A 19,535-nucleotide genomic window follows, 5' to 3' on the forward strand; every position below is an offset into this window, starting at 1 on the left:
CAGTGCTCTTGCTACGCTCTCGTGAGGCGTGTTGCCGAAGGCTCCTTCGATGTCTAGGAAGGCGCTTAACATTACTTCCTCCTCTCTTTCGCGCAAACTCTGTGTCTTCGCTTGTTGGTTGGTAAAGAGCAGTATTAGTTAATCGATTCATCGATCGATGATTGTTGGTCATCGATTTTCTTAATTAAATAAATACCAGATGCAATTAAGAAAACTATGGCTTTCTTGTTGGCATGAGATTTGGCTTTTATTGAACTTTTCTAGAAAATCAAACGAAATTTTATTTGTACATTATTAGTAATTTTTATATACTTATATGCTTTATCTTTTTGAGAATAATCCCCAAGAAGTCAACATACTATAACTTCATATGTCCGTATGTTAACAATATTATTTTATCTCCCCCAATTCTCTCTATATTATCGATCAAAACGCGGTTCATTGGCTGGCACACAGTCAATCTGCGATAAACCTAATTCCTATACTTACTTTTTATATCTTTTGTAAAGCTTTTTACATACGCACATTTATACTATATATCGCACATAAACACCAGCACGCTTGTGCAAAAACGCTACTCAATAACCAAATCCAAATACCGCGAAATTATTCATCGAAATTCCTCCGCTTTTCTAGTCGCGCCATAAAAAGCGATAAAAGTAATTTATTTTCGCATAAAATAAAATTAAAAAAGTAAATAAAATAAAATCGTAAGAAGAATTTCGCGCTTTAGCGAGTTATGGAATTTAATATGCGCAAATATTTTCCTGCGCAAATCATAAAAATTTGTTTACACTTTACTTACTGGTACTCATTACTCATTTTTATGAAATTTTGTGCGATATTGATTTTACCAGTTGTGGTTAAAAAATGTATATTTTTATTTTTTATTGAATCGTATTTTAAATTACTCAATATTTAATTTTTTTCTGCATTTGTCCCGATTAAAATTCTGAACTTTTTATATTTTTTTGTTTTTTATTTTTTTAAATAAACATGAGTATTTATGTTGATTATTAAATTCTTATATTCGAAATTCCATTTTTATTAACTTTTTTGCACTCTTTAACTAGATTACAATTGTTTTTCAATATATTGTTTTAGTATACGGTTAGGTCATTGTACTGTTGAGATAAAACGTAATAAAATGCTGCATATTTTTCAGATGACTGGAATTGGTCAACAGCGATTAGCTCGTGTTGCTTTAAGAAAGTCCAAAAAAAAACAATAACTTATTATTCAAGGCAGCGTTACTGCTGCAGAGGTATAAAAAAATGACTCAGCGACTTTTAAAGCCTTTTGGCGAAAAAATAATCGCAATTCGCTCTATATTTAATAATGTTTACCGCAAAGAAAAAATTTCAAACTATTTACGTCAGAAATCCTCAGATTTTCTGCTGTTCACTTGCGTAGCTTTTGCAAAGAAGTCAGAAGAGAGTACGCTTTGAAACTTGAAACTTTGATCAAAACTTTGTCGCTTCCTTGAAGATACTTTGGCTACAATCGAATCGAATAATTGGCATTTAAAACACCATTTGAGGCTTTATTCATAAAATATTCATTATTAAAAAAATAAATATATTTTCATCTCACCTTTTCTATACGAATATTGGATATTCTCAATGAAGCTAAAATCGTAGAAAGCAACCAAAACTAGCAAAGACACACACCTTTAATGGTATGAAGAAAAGTTTATTCTTATACCTAAAAGTTTTCTCTCTTGAAAAAGAAAAGAAAGACACTTATGTCACATAAATTGTTCATGATATGATATATCCTTTTAATAAAAAGTAAAAATAACAAGAAAAAACGTTAACTTCGGTTGCACCGAAGCTAAATACCCTTCACAGGTGCATTTCTGGTAGTAACTATCTGTTCAGTTTGTATGGCAGCTATGTGCTATAGTAATTCGATCTGAACAATTTCTTCGCCGATTACATAGTTGCCTTAGAAAATAATCTATACCAAATTTCGTGAATATATCTAGTCAAATGCGAAAGTTTTCCATACAAGAACTTGATTCCGATCGTTCAGTTTATACGGCAGCTATATGTTATAGTGGTCCGATATCGGCCGTTCCGACAAATGAGCAGCTTCTTGAAGAGAAAATGACGTTTGCAAAATTTCAAAAGGATATCTTAAAAACTGAGGGACTAGTTTGTATATATACAGACAGACGGACGGACGGACGGACGGACAGACAGACGGACATGGCTAAATCGACTCAGCTCAACATACTGATCAATTATATATATACTTTATAGGGTCTCCGACGATTCCTTCTGGGTGTTACAAACATCGTGACAAACTTAATATATCCTGTTTAGGGTATAAAAACCAAAAGTTGTTTGCTTAACAAGTGGTGAAAGCTTGTAGGTGGGTTACTGGAAGTATTACTATTTAAAGATTGTTGTCAAACTCAAGAAATGCTCGTAGAGGTTTTATAAGTAACCCAGGCAACCTTTTCAAAATGTTAAAAAGCAGCCAGATGTATTCGAAAGAAAGAAAATACGGTTCTATAGTATATGAATTGAAGGGAAATGATCTCGAGAGACCTCATTTCTCGTCACAAATGCTGCTTGAAATCATCAAAAAGAGAGCGTCTTTGCATCATGTGAGTGGTGATGAAAAAAGCATGCATTACGACAATCTCAAATGCAAAAAAATGGAAGTGAAACCTTGCTAACCAGCCAAATCAACGGAAAAATGAAATCTTCATGAAGACAAGGTATTGCTCTGTATTTAGTAGGATTAGAAGATCGTTAAAACGGGTGAAACTTTTAATGGGGAACTCTACCGACAACAACTCATCAGACGGTGCGATTATTGTGTCAGTCAGTTAGTAATATATTTGTTCGTCACTTTATGAGATATCCAAGTGAAATTTAATACGTAGGTGCCTTTTGATATTTTATTTATTATATTTCGGAATCCGCAAGATCGGACAACTATATCACATATCTCCCATATGACGACTATTAACATTTTTTAAAATTCAAATTCCAGTCCCTGGCTCGAAACCGGATGTAGACCCATAGCCTCTTAGGTAAAGTTGTTCAGAATTGTCCGTATAAGATTCAGCATGCGCCAATTTATTAAAAAAAATCTACCCGCTCTAATGTTTATGTAGTGAAATCATCCACAAGCGGACTCTAGCAACACCAGCCTTTTTATTTGGTTATTGAAATTGTTCGGTTAATTGGTCCTTAATGAATATTGGGACTGGCCGATGTGCATGGTTAATGGAGAGATCCTCTTAATAGAGCGCCCGTTTAATAGACCTTTCACTCCATATGTTCTTCTAATTCTTCGCAGAATTAGGAGGTCAAAGGCGAAAAATCAAAAAAATAAAAATTGTGTGTCTCAAAAATTCTGATCAGATTTTGAATCTTTTTAACATCTGTCAAATAGTTATGTAAGCTTGATAGAAAAATGTTATAGAATGCAAATGAGATGAAAACGTGTATCCTGCCTTTTTTTTGAGAACTTGAGTACGATAACGATGTTTTCATTAAACCCAGTTTCGAAATTCGAAATAAATATTTTGATTTTGGCAGTTAATTTCGAAAACTGGAACAACTTTTACGTACGACTCAACCTCTTGAAAATAATCAGAGAAAAAAAGTAAATTTTGTCATTTAGTGTAAACGATCGAGTTTTTGGTGTTCGACTTTTATATAATTAATTTTGTATAACACTCTAGCGTTTATTTAAAATGTTCTGACTTATTTTTTTCTTTTTTCTTTTCAGGTAATACATCTTCATTCGCTATTGATAATCCCAGAGAATTTTAATCAAATGTGGTAAATGTGTATAACGACTTTATTCGCATAAAATAAAATATAATATATACATAGTTAAAAAGCCTCCTAACTGCTTAAGGGGTAACATGGGTTTACGGGTTTCAAATATATAATTTTGTAGAAAATGCTACCTTAATTGATAGCTTAAGTTCCTGTGACTTTTCCTGCCCCTTTCACGGTCGTACTTAGTTTTCTTTTTGATTACTTGGAAAAATCTATGACAGTTTTTCTGTAATATAGTTTATACAGCACAAAATATATAATATTGATTGCACAATTACGAAATTACGACGACTGAATAAAGTAATAAGTTGACTTCCAGTTGTTTCTACAAATTCCAATTATTTTGTAAACAACATGTGTACTTATAATATAAATATATGCATGTTGTCCGCTTTTCCACGGAATCCTACTAAGCGATTTTTATCAGTTTCTAGAAAACTGTTGGGAACTTGTTGTCAACACTGGGGTCACAGTTCAGCGCAAACAGCGCATGATAAACTTCTAAATAAATAACAACAACAATCAACTCATAGAGCAATATGATGACTATATAACTACTAGATGATCTCTCAAAGTAACAAGCGTCGACAAATTAGAAGCATGTGCATACACGCTTAAGTATATAGATACAGAGAAACTATGCACATAGTTGTCATGTTAGTCAGCTGAGTAAATGAACTATTAAAATATGGATCTACGTGATTGCATGATCGTTTCAAGATTCCAATTGACTCATTAAACAAGTTTGCGGTTGTGCATACAATGAGTGATTATATATGGAAATGTTTTTAGAGAGAAAAAAATAAGAAAAAAAATTGAACTGAAGTTATGATACCCTTCACAGTTGCAATTCTAATAGCAATAAACCCTTTGCCCATATAATAAGCGGATTCTTATATAGATTTTGTTGGATTGGTTTGTATGGCAGCTATATGTTATAGTAGTCTGATTTGACAAATTTATTCAGAGATTGTAGCGCTGCTTTGGACAATAATTCATGCCGAATTTCCTGAAGATATCTCGTCACCTACAAAAAGTTTCCCATGTAAGGACTTGGTTTTGATTAATCAGTTTTGTATGACAGCTATGTGCTATAGTGGTTCGATCTAAACGAATTATATGGAGATTTTTGCTCTGTCTTAAAGGATCATCCATGTGAAATTTCGTGAATATATCTTGTTAACTACAAAGTTTTCCATACAAGGACTTGGTTTTGATCGATTTGTTTGTATGACAGCTATATGTTATAGTGGTTCGATCTGAACCATATGTTCGAATATTGTGTCTCTGCCTTGAGAAATAGTCCATGATGAATTTCGTGGCGATATCTCTTTATATAAGAAAGTTCTCCATATAAAGACTTGACTTCAATCGCTGAGTTTGAATGTCATCTATCTGCTATAGTAGTCGAATATGAGCAGTTTTCGACAAATATGCAGTGCCTTTGGAAGAAAAGGATGTGTGAAAAATTTCACAGCGATATCTCAAAAACTTAGGGGCTAGTTTATACCATGTATAGACATAAGGTGGGGACTAAATCGGCTAACTCAACACGCTGATCATTTACATATATGTAGTTTCTTTATAGGCTTTTCGACGTTTCCTTCTGGGTGTTACAAATTTTTTTACAAATTTAATACACCTTGTTGGGGGTATAAATATTTATATACATATATAATGTGTATATAACTACATACTACGCATATATATCTCTAGATGAACACTAAACTCATTCGACCACTCGTAAGTTAATCACTTTGAGCAGAATAAATCTTAGCGGCAAATGTTGTCATACTAATTTAAATAAATACATAGAAAACATGTTTAAAACAACGCCTTACAACACGAAGCGCGGTCGGAAGCGCAATCAAAGTAAAAATAAGAATGAAATAAAATGCAAGTGTCACTGGAGGGGCACACGAGCGTCAGCGTCAGCGCTTGTGATAAACTCGTATTGACCTTAAATTAAACGATCGATCGGAATTTGTACAAATATATGCGAGTATGTGTGTATGTGTGTGTATGTAGCATTTTTACCGCACAGAGCGATGCATTTAAGCTCATTTGTATGTGTGCCAGCATGCAGGGGATATTTCTACATATACATATGTGCTTATATAAAGTGTATATAAGTTTATTGTGCATAAATAGGTATATATTATATATAGTATAGCATATACCACAAATATGTTTGCATGTACATACATTTGAATTTTCGTTGATAATCGCATTTGCATTCGAAATCAAATCGCTTTGCATTGGCGTCACCAATTTGTGACCGACTGACAACTTAATCGCTTTGTAAGCGAATTTCCACATATGTGTTTCTGTATGTTTGTGACATCGTACGAAGCAAAAGGAGCAGTTGACCCAACAAACGATCGATACGCTTGCATTGCTTTGTGGTATTAGTGAGAAGTCAATTTTGTTGGCGGAGTAGTGAGAGTGTAAGTCTTAGTAAAGGGTGATTTTTTTAAGAGCTTGATAACTTTTTTTAAAAAAAAACGCATAAAATTTGCAAAATCTCATCGGTTCTTTATTTGAAACGTTAGATTGGTTCATGACATTTACTTTTTGAAGATAATTTCATTTAAATGTTGACCGCGGCTGCGTCTTAGGTGGTCCATTCGGAAAAGTCCAATTTTGGCAACTTTTTCGAGCATTTCGGCCGGAATAGCCCGAATTTCTTCGGAAATGTTGTCTTCCAAAGCTGGAATAGTTGCTGGCTTATTTCTGTAGACTTTAGACTTGACGTAGCCCCACAAAAATAGGCTAAAGGCGTTAAATCGCATGATCTTGGATCTTGGTGGCCCAACTTACGGGTCCATTTCTTGAGATGAATTGTTGTCCGAAGTTTTCCCTCAAAATGGCCATAGAATCGCGAGCTGTGTGGCATGTAGCGCCATCTTGTTGAAACCACATGTCAACCAAGTTCAGTTCTTCCATTTTTGGCAACAAAAAGTTTGTTTTGCATCGAACGATAGCGATCGCCATTCACCGTAACGTTGCGTCCAACAGCATCTTTGAAAAAATACGGTCCAATGATTCCACCAGCGTACAAACCACACCAAACAGTGCATTTTTCGGGATGCATGGCAGTTCTTGAACGGCTTCTGGTTGCTCTTCACCCCAAATGCGGCAATTTTGCTTATTTACGTAGCCATTCAACCAGAAATGAGCCTCATCGCTGAACAAAATTTGTCCGAAAAAAAAAAAAAAACCGAACACAGATTTTGGTAATAAAATTAAATGATTTGCAAGCGTTGCTCGTTAGTAAGTCTATTCATGATGAAATGTCAAAGCATACTGAGCATCTTTCTCTTTGACACCATGTCTGAAATCCCACGTGATCTGTCAAATACTAATGCATGAAAATCCTAACCTCAAAAAAATCACCCGTTATATTCAAAGTAACTACAGAACTGGGATTAAGTTCGGTGAAAAAACTATTACTCGATGTCTTTTTGGAAATACATTGGATTATACTTTAAATTCGTACTTAGTAACTAAAATGATATACATAAGCTTATTCAAACTGTTTTTCACTTTCGTACCTATCTTCCATTAATTTTTCGTTGTTTATTTATGAGAATGAATCTCAAATAAGTTTTATATACCTTGAGTTGCGTTTTGTTTATTTCTGATATTTATATGATAAAATTTTATATTCCAATAGCCTAGCAGGCATAGTTTTTGTCGATGCCTCCAGCTCTATTTTAAGACTATTTACAAAAATTACTAACGAAAAATCTCGAATGAAAATTGCAGCATTAAGTTTGGCTACAGTGACGTCATAAAAAACTTAAAGACCCCTTACAAACTACACTGACCAAACAATGACTATTGACTACATTTAAATAATATTAGCAAAATTCATATTCATATTCAATTTAAATTTTCTTAAATTTTTCCCTTATATTTAACCCTACTTTTCGGCCTTCTGTAAACCTGCTGCTTAATTTGATTTATTCATTTTGTTCTGTAACATTTGTAATCACATTTGTGTATCTTAAAATTTACAACGTTTCAGAAAAAAGGTAAACTTTTGTAGATATTTTATTACCCACACCTTGCCTATAGTGAGACCTTTGCTTTACTTTGTTTTACCGTTAAATTTGTAAAATTAATTGAGCCAATTTTCTTATCACAATGAGAGAAAGGGTCATAAAATGAAGGGAAGGAACAGTATAGTGATGGACAATAAATCCCTCACTAATTTTTTTTCTGTGTCAAAGAGAAGAAATAATATATACTGATTTATGTTATGAAGGATAAATATACTGATAAATATACATATATGTATTACATACTAAAAAGTACTAAAAGACTGACAATTTGAAGTTTAGTTGATAGTGGTGGTTTAAGGTAAATGTATTTTGCTCAGTACATGCGAAGATCTACAATTCGTCAGACCAAGAGCTAAATATTTAAATAATAAAAAAGAGACAGATGTGTCAATATTTCTACCGTTAAACAAAAATTCAATGTTAAATTACTCGATATTTTCCTTGGAAATCCATTGGATGCAATTTCAAACTACAAAAACAAAAATTTTTAAAATAAATATTTGAAAAAAAAAGAAAAAGCATTCTGTTAAATTATTAAATATAAAATAAAATAAATATTCATAAAATTCTTTCATTTTCCTATACGTATGAAAAATTTTAATTATAATAAAATTAAATTTTTTAATTAAATTTCAAAACGCAAACAGAAAAAATGTGAAAAATTAAAAACGAATTCTTTTTTTCTAATAATATTATTATTAGTTAAATTAATTAGTAAATAATTCTTAAAAGTTGGTATGAACTGTCAAACTTTTATTAAAAAATACATATTTTTTATAAGAAATTACTTTTTAGAAATGTTTCTTAAGAAGTAAAATATTAATATATTTAAGTATTTTCAAATTTTCGGATTTTTTTCGAATTTTTTCAAACTTTTATTAAATAAAAAGTTGTTTTTACTAAAAACATTTTTTTAAAGAAAACAAATAAAATTAAAAATAATTAAAAAAATGTTTTTAGTAAAAATGTTTTCTAGTAAAAATATTTTTTTATTAAAAGTTCTGGTTTTTTTATTTTAAATATTTAGTTAAAAAATAAAAAAAAATTTGGTAGTTCGCTATAAATTCTCATTATTATTATTAATTTTTTTTTTTAATTTTTTAAATTTTATTTATTTTATTTGCGAATTTTAAATATTTAGATATTCAGTTTTCAAAACTTTTGGATTCGTTTTATAAAAAATTTAAAAGAACTGTTAAACTTTTATTGAAAAAAACTAAATTTTAACTAAAAATAATAATAATTCAATTAAAACAAGAATTATTTTTGCAATTCAAATAAATTTTTTACAAAAAAAATTTAAAAGTCGGAAAGCTGAAAGTTTTAAAACTTACTTGTTTAATAATTAGAGTAAATTAATGTTTTTTATAACTAACATCTTTAGATTTTTGAGTGGAGATTTTGAAATAAAAAATTTCAATTTCGAATTTAAATTTTTTGGATTTTTTTTAATAAACTGCAAAACTTTTATATAAAAGAGTTATTATTTTTATTGAAAAAAGTTTTTTTTAATTTTATTTAAACAATTCTTTTTAGTTTTATTTATAAAATTTTTTTTTTGAATTTTATATAAAAATTTTTGTTTTTAATTTTATTTAAATTTTTTAATAAAAATATTTGTGTGCAAATTACGTATTCTAATTTATAATTTTCAGTTTTTAGAATTTTCGGTTTTTTTTTTGTAATAAATTCAAATGAACTGTGAAACTTTTATTGAAAAAAAATAAATAAATTTTAGTTGAAAAAAAATGAAATTAGAACAAAATTTTTTTTTTTTAAATTAAATTTACCAGTTCTAAAGATTTTTTTTTACAAAAAAAAAAAAATTCAAAGTTCCGAAATCTGAAAGTTTTACAATATTTTTTTTTTTAATAATTAAAACAAAGTTATTTTTTTTTGTACTAACTAAAATTTTTATATTTAGAGTGGAAACTGCGGATTTTAAAATAAAGAAAAACTTAAAATTTTGTTTTATTAAATTTTTTTATAAAAGAAATATGATTAAATAGAAAATAAAAATTTTACTAATTGGATAAAAATGCAATCAGAAATATACAACAATACCGTAAAAAATAAATTATTATTTAATAAATATAAATTGTTTTTGTTTTTAAAATCCGTTTATCGACAATTTCCAATAAATTTGTTTCAGCCGGGTAAAAATGCAAGTAAACTAATTAATTGAACAATACTTTAAAAAATAAATTATTAATTTATAAATATACATTTTTTTTAAATTAATTTAACGAGTTTTTACGGAGTCGCGTTACAATTTGTTTTTGTTAAAGAATACTTTTTTATAAAGGAAATTTTATAAAACAGAAAATTACAATTTATTCAAATACATTGTGTTCAACTAGATAAAAAAGCAACTGAAATAAAAATTAAGAGAAACACTGTAAAAAAATAATTTATGAATAAACAGATAAAAAAAATATTGTTTTTAAAAATCCGTTTGTCGAGTTTTTACGAAATCGCATTAATTTACAAATTTTTCCGCAAATTTTTTACGCTTTTACGCCGCGTAAGAGAAAAAATCGCTTACCTCATTAAAAAACTTGTATCATATGGGCACAAATTCATTTGTGTATATAAATACTGCTATATATATACATAGATATAACTTTTGTTTCGGAATTCTTACGGAATTTTTAATTTTATTCATATTTTCTCATCCGTTTTTATTGCCTTTTCATGCGATTAGCTTTATTATGCTCATTATTATTATTGAGCGGTCGCCTGCACGCACCTACTCTCAAACACATACATGTATGTATGTATGTATAAGCAAATATGTATTTTTATACCTTTATATACTCGTAAATATGTCATCCTTCCGGTTGTGTTTGCTGCGTGCTTACATGTTGTTGTTACTATTTTTCTTCGTTACTGTTGTTGTTGCTATTGTTGGCAGCTCAGCGAAGGCATTTAACTCGTTAAAATATATGCATTCGGACACGCGTCTAATTTTTTTTAACTCTTTACGCACATAAATATGTATTTCATACAAATATTAGCCAGTCTATGTATGTGTGCGTGTGCATTTCTATATACTTATATATTTTTAAAGCATTCAAGCACGTGCGTTGCTGCCAGTTTATTTTCGTGCCGCCGCCTCACCATATTTTACATAAATTTCGCTCAAATGCTTGAGGCTGTCGGCAGCGCGCCGCACGTCAACTTAATCCCCAACCATAGCCTTCAACTCGCACACACACATATACACACACTCTTATAAATACTCGCACATATTTCGTTCCGCTGCCGCTTAGTAGTTTCACGTGAAATTTATGCGAACGCGCCAGGCCGACCACTAACCGCCCTTCGGTGTGCTTGACTGTGTGTATATATATGTGTGTGTGTGCTGTTTTGTAAGGCATAGTGTTTTTGTGTGTGTGTAAGTATGCTCATATGCAAATACGCTGGCTGCGTGGTTTCTTTTCTGTCCACGCAATTTTCTTAAAATTTTTTTTCATTATACCCTGAACAGCGGTGTTTGTAGGTTTTGGGGTGGAAACGTCGGATATCCTAGAAAATATTTCTATAAGTGCGAACTAGTCTCTCATTTTTCGAGATATTGATCTGAAATTTTGTTCATGTTTTTTTCTGCTCAAGAAGCTACTTATTTGTTGGAACCGTCGATATCGAACCACTCTAGCCTATAGGTCTCATACAAACTGACCAATCAAAATTAAGTCCTTGTAAGAAAAACTTTTTTATTTGCCGAGGAATTTTCATGAAATTCTGCATCGATTATTGCCCAAAGAAACGGTATAACCTGCTAATAAATTGTTCAGTTCAGACCACTATAACAAGTAGCTGCCATACAAACTGACCGATCAAAATTAGGTTCTTGTAAGAAAAACTTTTTTATTTGTCGAGATATCTTCACCAAATTCGGTGTAAATTATTATTTAAAGAAAAGATACAATCTCCGAAGAAATTTTTCAAATCAAACTACTATAGCATATAGCTGCCATACAAACTGTCCACTCAAAACCAAGTTCTTGTATGAAAAACTTTTTTATTTGACGAGATATCTTCACCAAATTCGGTGTGAATTATTACTCAAAGAAAAGATACAATCTACGAAGAAATTTTTCAGATCAAACTACTATAGCATATAGCTGCCATACAAACTGGCCGCTCAAAACCAAATCCTCGTATGAAATTTTTTTTTATTTGTGAATGGTATTATTGCCTCGCTGCCACCGCAGTTAACGTGTTTTTTCATTTTTATTTCTTTCAATTCGTGCCTGCCACACGCTCTTGTCCTTCTTCTTCAGAAGTTATTTACCTTTTTATATGTCGATTTTCCTTTCACAACCGCCTTGCTTTCATGTTTTAATATACTACTCTCTTTTATTTATTCTTAATTTTTTATGGTCCCTGTGCCTTTTAATGCTTTGCATTTTTTGTTTTCAATGTTTCCTCATACAATCACGCGCAAATGTGTATCTGGGTGTGTGTGAAACTCCAAGCAGCGTAGAGTTTTACTTTTTTTCACTTGAAGATGAGGTAAAGAAGAAGCATGCGAGTGATGCTCTTACACCCGCTGATGTGTGTGTGTGTATGAGTGGGTGGAAGGGCTACTTTGCCACTCACATACACATTCTTACGAGTACGTGTGGTAATAAAAGAATGGCAACGCCGAAGTACAGCATGAAAAGCAGCGTATGAAATTGCAGTCAAAGCAGAATTGCTTGAATTTCAAATTACCCATGGGCCAATGAACGTTTACGTTTATACAATCTGCATACGCCAACAGCCGCCCAATCGTCTGGCCCACAAATCCCTTATATGGCAGGCTACTTATTCGTTAAGTGTACACGTGTGTGTATGCTTGTATATACACATGTGTGTATGTGTGTTTGTTTCTGCTAGTATCGCATAGAGTAGCGCAAACAACCGGTTTAGTTGCGCATTATTGTTGTATGGCAAGATTAACTGCAAATTGTCGTCAGTTTGTTGCATACATTTTGGCGCTAAAGCTGAAGTCAGTTAGTAGTACTACCTATATAACAGTATACAGTTAGGCGAATTACTGTTGCTGTTGGTGACACTCAGTTTGCAGTAACTGATTTTCATTAAATTGCTACTTACCAACTCGCCTTTGGTTGTCGTTGTAGTCTTTGGTAGTAGTTACGAAATTGAATTTTTCTGAAGACATAAGAGTGCAGCGTTCAAATTTGTTGGAATTGGTAACTGTGCCAATGAAATCATAATGGTGATAATGAAAATTTATGCTCTGTGGAGTGGATAAATTGCCTTTATTATAAAAAAACACTGCATTGAAATTTTTTAATGTGAATAAAAAAATATTATTTTCGTGAAGATATAACTATTTGATCAAATCTTGCTGTTTTCACATTTTTCATATTTTTTTAATGAGATTTTAGATTTTAGTAACATACTGAAGAAAAAATGAAAGCAATAACTGCAATTTTTTCATATTTATTGAAATTTATTAAAAAATTAAAAAAAGGCTTTTCAGAAAAAGTTTGAATAAATATAATTATTTTATATAAGAAAAATTTAATTTTTTGAAAATATGTAATGACAATGTTTTTTTTTTAGAAAATTTTCGAAATTTTTTATAAAATAATTTTTTTTTCGAAAATTTTGAATCTTTATTCTGTTTAAATTAAAAAACAATAATAATTAATTAACATAATTATGATTAATTACAACTCAAAAATAATTAAAAAAATTGTAATATTGAATTTCATATTTCTTTGTAACTTTTATTTATAATAATTTTTTTTTTAATTTTTTCACAATTTCTGATGCAAAAATAATTTTAACTTTTTTCTGAAAATCTTCTAAAATCAACATTTCCATTTCTCATAAAAATATTTTATTTCATTTTAATTAACTGTGCTTTATTATTCAAGAAGAAACACTTCAATTATAATGAAATGTGTAATTCATTGGTGACGAGTACGTCAAATTAACATAAATATACTCAGTGACGCATACAACTTTTATAACTACAGTGGTCGGTTGAAAGATCGATTCAGAAGAGAAAAAACGATTTCCGGTCGCTCGTCGCTGCCCAACACACTACCTGCTAAAGCAATTTTAAACCAACCGTCATCAACCGTTCGTCCCTTACACCCTACCATATTGATAGAGTACAGAGAACGTTATTGGTGACTTATGTTTTGTAGTTGTGTGTCACGCTTGACAGTTTCTTGACATGTTTCGAATGTCACACGTGGGTTGCAGAGATATTTTTTTATTTCTTTTGGTTACTTGGCATACAAATTTAATAAAGAAAGGGATCGAGCTTTGAAGGAAATAGAAAAGGGGAGATAAGATAAGAAAAACATGATATTTCTAACAACAAATATTTTGAAATAATAAAGGATTTGTAAGCAAATCAATAGTTTGCTTTTTTCGCAATCTCTTTTGCATATAAATTTGGGTGAATTTTTTGTTTAAAAGTTGTATATGAAATCTGTTATTTTCTATAATAATATATAATAGAATATACATATGTATATTTTAAACTTGATTAAGAAGTCCAAAAATATTTTCCCACACAAAATTTATAAAGTTTCTTTAAAACAAGAAAGAACAATCTGGTTTAAAATTTATACAATTAAAAAAGTGACGACACTTTTTTGTGGCCACTTCTAAACGTCTCACAATTAACAGTTACCTTGGCGCTAATGTCTAGGCGCACCCAAACTATTGAACTTTTCGTTGCTTACGAATTAAGCCGGTCATTAAACTAGTTTAACCCGATAAACGGCGCTGTAAATACAACAAAAAAAAAAAAACCAAATCAAAAGCTATAAGTAAGCGCTCAAGAAGTATGTAGAGCAATGACTGGCAAGTGTAAGCGAAGGATTTTGAGAAACAACCGTAAAACAAATGCGCCTTCAAGACTTTTTGACGTGTTGTCTGTCACTTTAAGGTTGTTTCTACATATATAAAGGGTGGTTTTTATGTGTAAAACTATTGAAAAAGACAGCTGTCAAAGCAGTTGTCAGTGTAAACACATGCGATTAACATTTGTGTAGAGTATACTTTAGCAAATAAGTATAGCTGATTTTAGAACAGTGATGAAAAGACTCTTCCACAATTCCAGAATCCTGGCACGGTTTACAGATCTAATTCTATAAATTTTATAATTGCAAATACAGGTCCAATATGCTGCAAAAGATATAGCAATAGCGGACCAATAGGATAATTAACCGTTAACTATCCGATTATAAGGTTATTTATAAGGTATATTCGGGTAGTTTATGTACCTGAAATACCGGTCACTATATAACCCAAACTATGCTGCAAGAGAAATTACAATAGAGCACCAATAGGATTACTATCTGATTATAATCCGTTATTTATCAGGTATACTCGTGTAGTTTATATACCTGAAATACTGTTCACTATATAACCAAAAATTTTAAATAAAAAAATAAAATCGTGAAATAATTTAATAATGCAACTTAAATTTTATTTATTTTTTTTTATTTATGACTTTTTCATTTTCAGTAGAACTTAAAACTCTCTAAAAAATAACCCTTTATATTGGACTAAAAACTGTTATTGGTGCAGTATCATTGTCGTGTGAAAAGCGCCCAATTTAACGTACTTTGTTCTTGTAGTTTCGCTTGCTGGTGACGCTTGCAACATGTTGCATTGACAGTTTTGAATATTAAAATAAGAAATTTATCAAGGTGGAGGAAAAATTATAACGAAGAGTATATTACATTTTGTGTTAAGAACTGAAAGTCAGCCCAGCTTGACTTAATTAATTGAGAAAGTGAAAAATTATAGAGATTAATCAGGAAATTTATGGGCTGAGCGTACCAAAATGTAAATAAATCTTTTCAAAAAAATTTATTTCAATATATTTGGTAAGTAATCAGTGCTGATTTTTATGAATCATTGATGACTGAAACTACATTTTTTTGGGATAGGAAGTATCCACATGAATAAACTTACATAGTTAAATGAGAGAAATTAAGTAAAACCATGTGCCAGAAATATGGAATGGGACCTACTTGGATCTCCATTGGCGTCTCCTGTTCTAGCATTGAACCAATGAACCTAGCGTGCGCTTAGCAGACTGTAGTTGTCAAAGTTGTATGGACGAGGGTGAGGTGGAAAGAACTAGGCACTTTCATCTTCTTTGTTCAGCCTTTGCACGACTAAGGTTTAAACATCTAGTTAGTCTTACCTTCACAAACTAACAGACATAGCTGTAACTGACATTAGCCGTCTCAACAAATTTGTGATAGGTTTAGAGCGCTTCATAAATTCGTAAGGGTTTTATGATCCATTATATAGGGATATTTTAGGCACACAATGAACATGCCTTTGGACAGCATAGAAGTTTAAGTGAGATCCTTATTCGAATCGACATCTTCACCTAATCTAACCTAGGTAGGTAGGTATGAGTGCATATCCTTCGGTCTCAATTAGCGCTAGATGCTAGGTTGTGAGACCTTTGTATTATTGTTATCTCATTTCATCGTTCTGTTTAAATCATCTGGTGCGCTCGATGAAACTTCTTACCTCTTTGTAGATAGCCACTGAGAGCTTGGTACCTGATGGATTCTAAAAGTTCTATCTCGGGCTTGTGGCATTCACAGAGAAAATATGAAACCACTTTCTTATTTTATTTCAGTTTGCAGCTGCAGAAAATTTGTTAGAGATATTTTCGTTTTTAATCCATGTTCTTCAAATTGTCAATGTCATTATTGTAGTTAGGTGTTTGAAAATACCTTTCTGGACCTAATTATTAAGTCCTTGATTCTTATCTTGCATTATTTTGGTATGTATTTTTATTTAGTATAGTATTATCTTTGCCTGGGATTCGTCTAGAGCCGCTCCTGACTTGGTCAACTCGTCGGCTTCGTCGTTGTAGAAAATGTTGCTTTTCCTGGAACCCATATTATAGACAAGTTGAGTTAGTTGACCTTTTAGTGAGCGTAAAGCATTCCCACAATTGCTGACTACGCTGGAATAAATTTTAGGCGAAGACAAGGCTAACAATGCGGCCTGTGAATTTGTCTATATAGTAGCTTCCTCAATCCTACCATCGTTATACAATAGAACTTCACAGGCATTCTGCTTGTTTAGTACTACCACCTGGAAGATACCAGCTGAGTTTGGGAGGCCAATGTGTTCTGTAGTCCAATGTGAACCTGTCGTTATAGATTGAGATAGCATTCTCCTCCCCCACTTAATCTCTTCTTCATTCACGTCTAGAAGGTATTTTCACTTGAAACTATTGGAATCCAACCTTTGGAGGATATAGTCTATATTATTATACTTTGTTTTGAGCTGGTTTTAAATGTCTTCATACCACAACTCTTCCGTGCGAAGATTGCGCAATAAATTTCAGTTAAATTTTTTTCGAAAAAATCTGATTTCATTTCCTCTTCTTCATCGCTTCAAACATCTCTTCACACAAAGCCTAGAAGTATAACTTTTTAAACATGCGCTAGTTCTCCTACTTCCTTTTTAAGCATAATTTGTTTGTATGCAACAACTATCTCACCGTGCACCTTTTATCACCTCTTTTCCTTTGAACGCCTCGCCTGATTCCATGAAATAGGCGCTTGTCACGGCAACATGTTGCACAACAGTCGGCTCATATCGTATCGTATCACCTTGCCGCCTTCAATCAACGAGACACAACGCGCTGACGCATGTTCAACATAAACTTTATGAACAAAAACAACAACAACAATGATAACAAAAATGTATAAATAAAAGGCTGTAAATGAAAAATAGGAGAACTCTGAAATTATAGCAAACAATATGCGCATAATTGCGCTGCATAATTTCATAACAAAACAACAACAACACCAGGCACAAATGTGAGCTACTAGCAACAACAACAACAGCGCCGTAAAATAGTGAAATTAGCAATATGCAACAGCAAAGTGAAATTAGAATTTCTGCTATCCGTCTGCCACTTTTCATTTGCACCAGTTGTTTTTGTTGTTGTTTGCATAAATACCACAACTTTTGTTCTTTTCCTAGAAGCTGTTCATTACACCAACTAACTAACTACATGCACTCGACGGATACACGGCAAGAAGGGGCTTCAAAAACAGCACACAAGCTCGGCTAACTAAATGAATTGTGGCGAGTTGGCAATGTGGCAATTAAAATCACTCGACTGCCTTGGCTTGCAGCGCCTCGCTGGGGGCGGGCGCGGAGTTGAGTGTGGCTAATTGTTGTGGGGAATGCAAATTTCGAGTGAGCACAAGGCATTTACATAAGTTCTTGTATCTTATTTTTCTGCTCCACTTTGTTTTTGTGTTTTTTATTTATGTAAATTTTTTTGAGAATTCTTTTTACATTAGGATTTCTGTCTTACATATTGGCAACCCAGTTGTGAAAAGGTGTTGCAAGTTTTCGGTATTATGGGTAATCCAAATATGTGAAGGTAGAAAGTCAAATTCAGCAATTTTATGTTGAGAGATGGCAGTAAGCTGTGTTTAGTGCCAGAGAGCACTCGAAATTATTTGATTAGGCTTTCTAGACATTCTTGATTTCATACCCAACTTTCTTGTGAGATTTCGTGCCTATGTCTAAAGGCACCAGAAACAATGGGCACTTGTAAAAAGACTAGCATTAAAGCATTTGATGCCCCACTGTTTGACACACTTAAGGAGCACCAGGGAAACAATGGTTCATCTACACTTACACTTGACTCGCATTGTCAAGACTACGCTGTAAGCATCTGGGGTCCACACGGTATGATACACTGAAGGCGGTATCGATAGTGAGGCTGAACCAACAGAGTTTGTTAAAATTCGTGTCAAGCGCAGACATACTAAGGGATGATTATTCCTTATGGACCTAGTAACTGAACTCCATCTGGTATGGCAAAGGACCAAAACTGGTCTAAGCGTGGCTCATTGGCCTAACAGACTAACCTAACCTTTTAAATGCCTTCACTTTGTATAATGGCTTTGAGCTCTGATGTCTAGTTTTAGATTTCACAACCCCAAAATTATCTCCAAATACAGAATAATAAATTTTTGAAATATTTATCCACTCGGAATTAAGATTACGAGAGAAAGACGAGCTCAAAATTATGGTTTCGAAGGCACTCGCAATTCGGAAAGCTTTTATTGTGTACTGCATATAATGTTCTTTAATAACCGGCGATCTCTATAAAGATCTCTGAAAATAGTTGTCGCATGGTGCGAAAGATTTTTCTGCTTAAACTTAACTGTAATCGAAAAATCACAAAAATATTTTTGAGAACTGTTAAAAGCAATATTCAAAATTTTGATTTTGACAAAATGGCAGCGTCCGATAGAAGAAGTCGGTCCATGCGTTGCGGACAAATTTTCCTCACCGTCCTTACAAATACGGCCATATCCCTGAAACGATCTGCCGGATCAACTTCGAATTTTCGGCGAATATATATATCGTGTATGTTCGAAGAATATTCTCAATTACACCCCTTATCCAATCTTCGTGTTTTTCAGCCTCCGAAGATATAGCTGAAATTTTGTGGGTTTATAAAGAGCTTTGATAAGATTAACCTTGGAGTTTAATTCTTGGAAAGTGTAACAAAAAAACGACACTGCCTGAAAGTGACTGCGCATTGTATGAAAGCGGGAACTGGGACTGAGGCAGAAATTTTACAGCTCTTCTTCTAACTAAAATTTTAATACTTTTA

The 19,535-nt window shown here is 32.1% G+C and overlaps 2 protein-coding genes across 14 annotated transcripts in view; one reads left to right on the forward strand and one right to left on the reverse strand.

The window, feature by feature from the left end:
• Positions 1 to 19,535, reverse strand: part of LOC105229157 (ATPase inhibitor A, mitochondrial) — a 443,346-nt gene that overhangs the window by 49,855 nt on the left and 373,956 nt on the right. The gene's annotated exons all lie outside the window — the stretch shown is intronic.
• Positions 1 to 19,535, forward strand: part of LOC105229164 (syndecan) — a 456,640-nt gene that overhangs the window by 29,724 nt on the left and 407,381 nt on the right. The gene's annotated exons all lie outside the window — the stretch shown is intronic.

Source organism: Bactrocera dorsalis, chromosome 3, assembly GCF_023373825.1.
Source record: "Bactrocera dorsalis isolate Fly_Bdor chromosome 3, ASM2337382v1, whole genome shotgun sequence".
Lineage (NCBI taxonomy): Eukaryota > Metazoa > Arthropoda > Insecta > Diptera > Tephritidae > Bactrocera > Bactrocera dorsalis.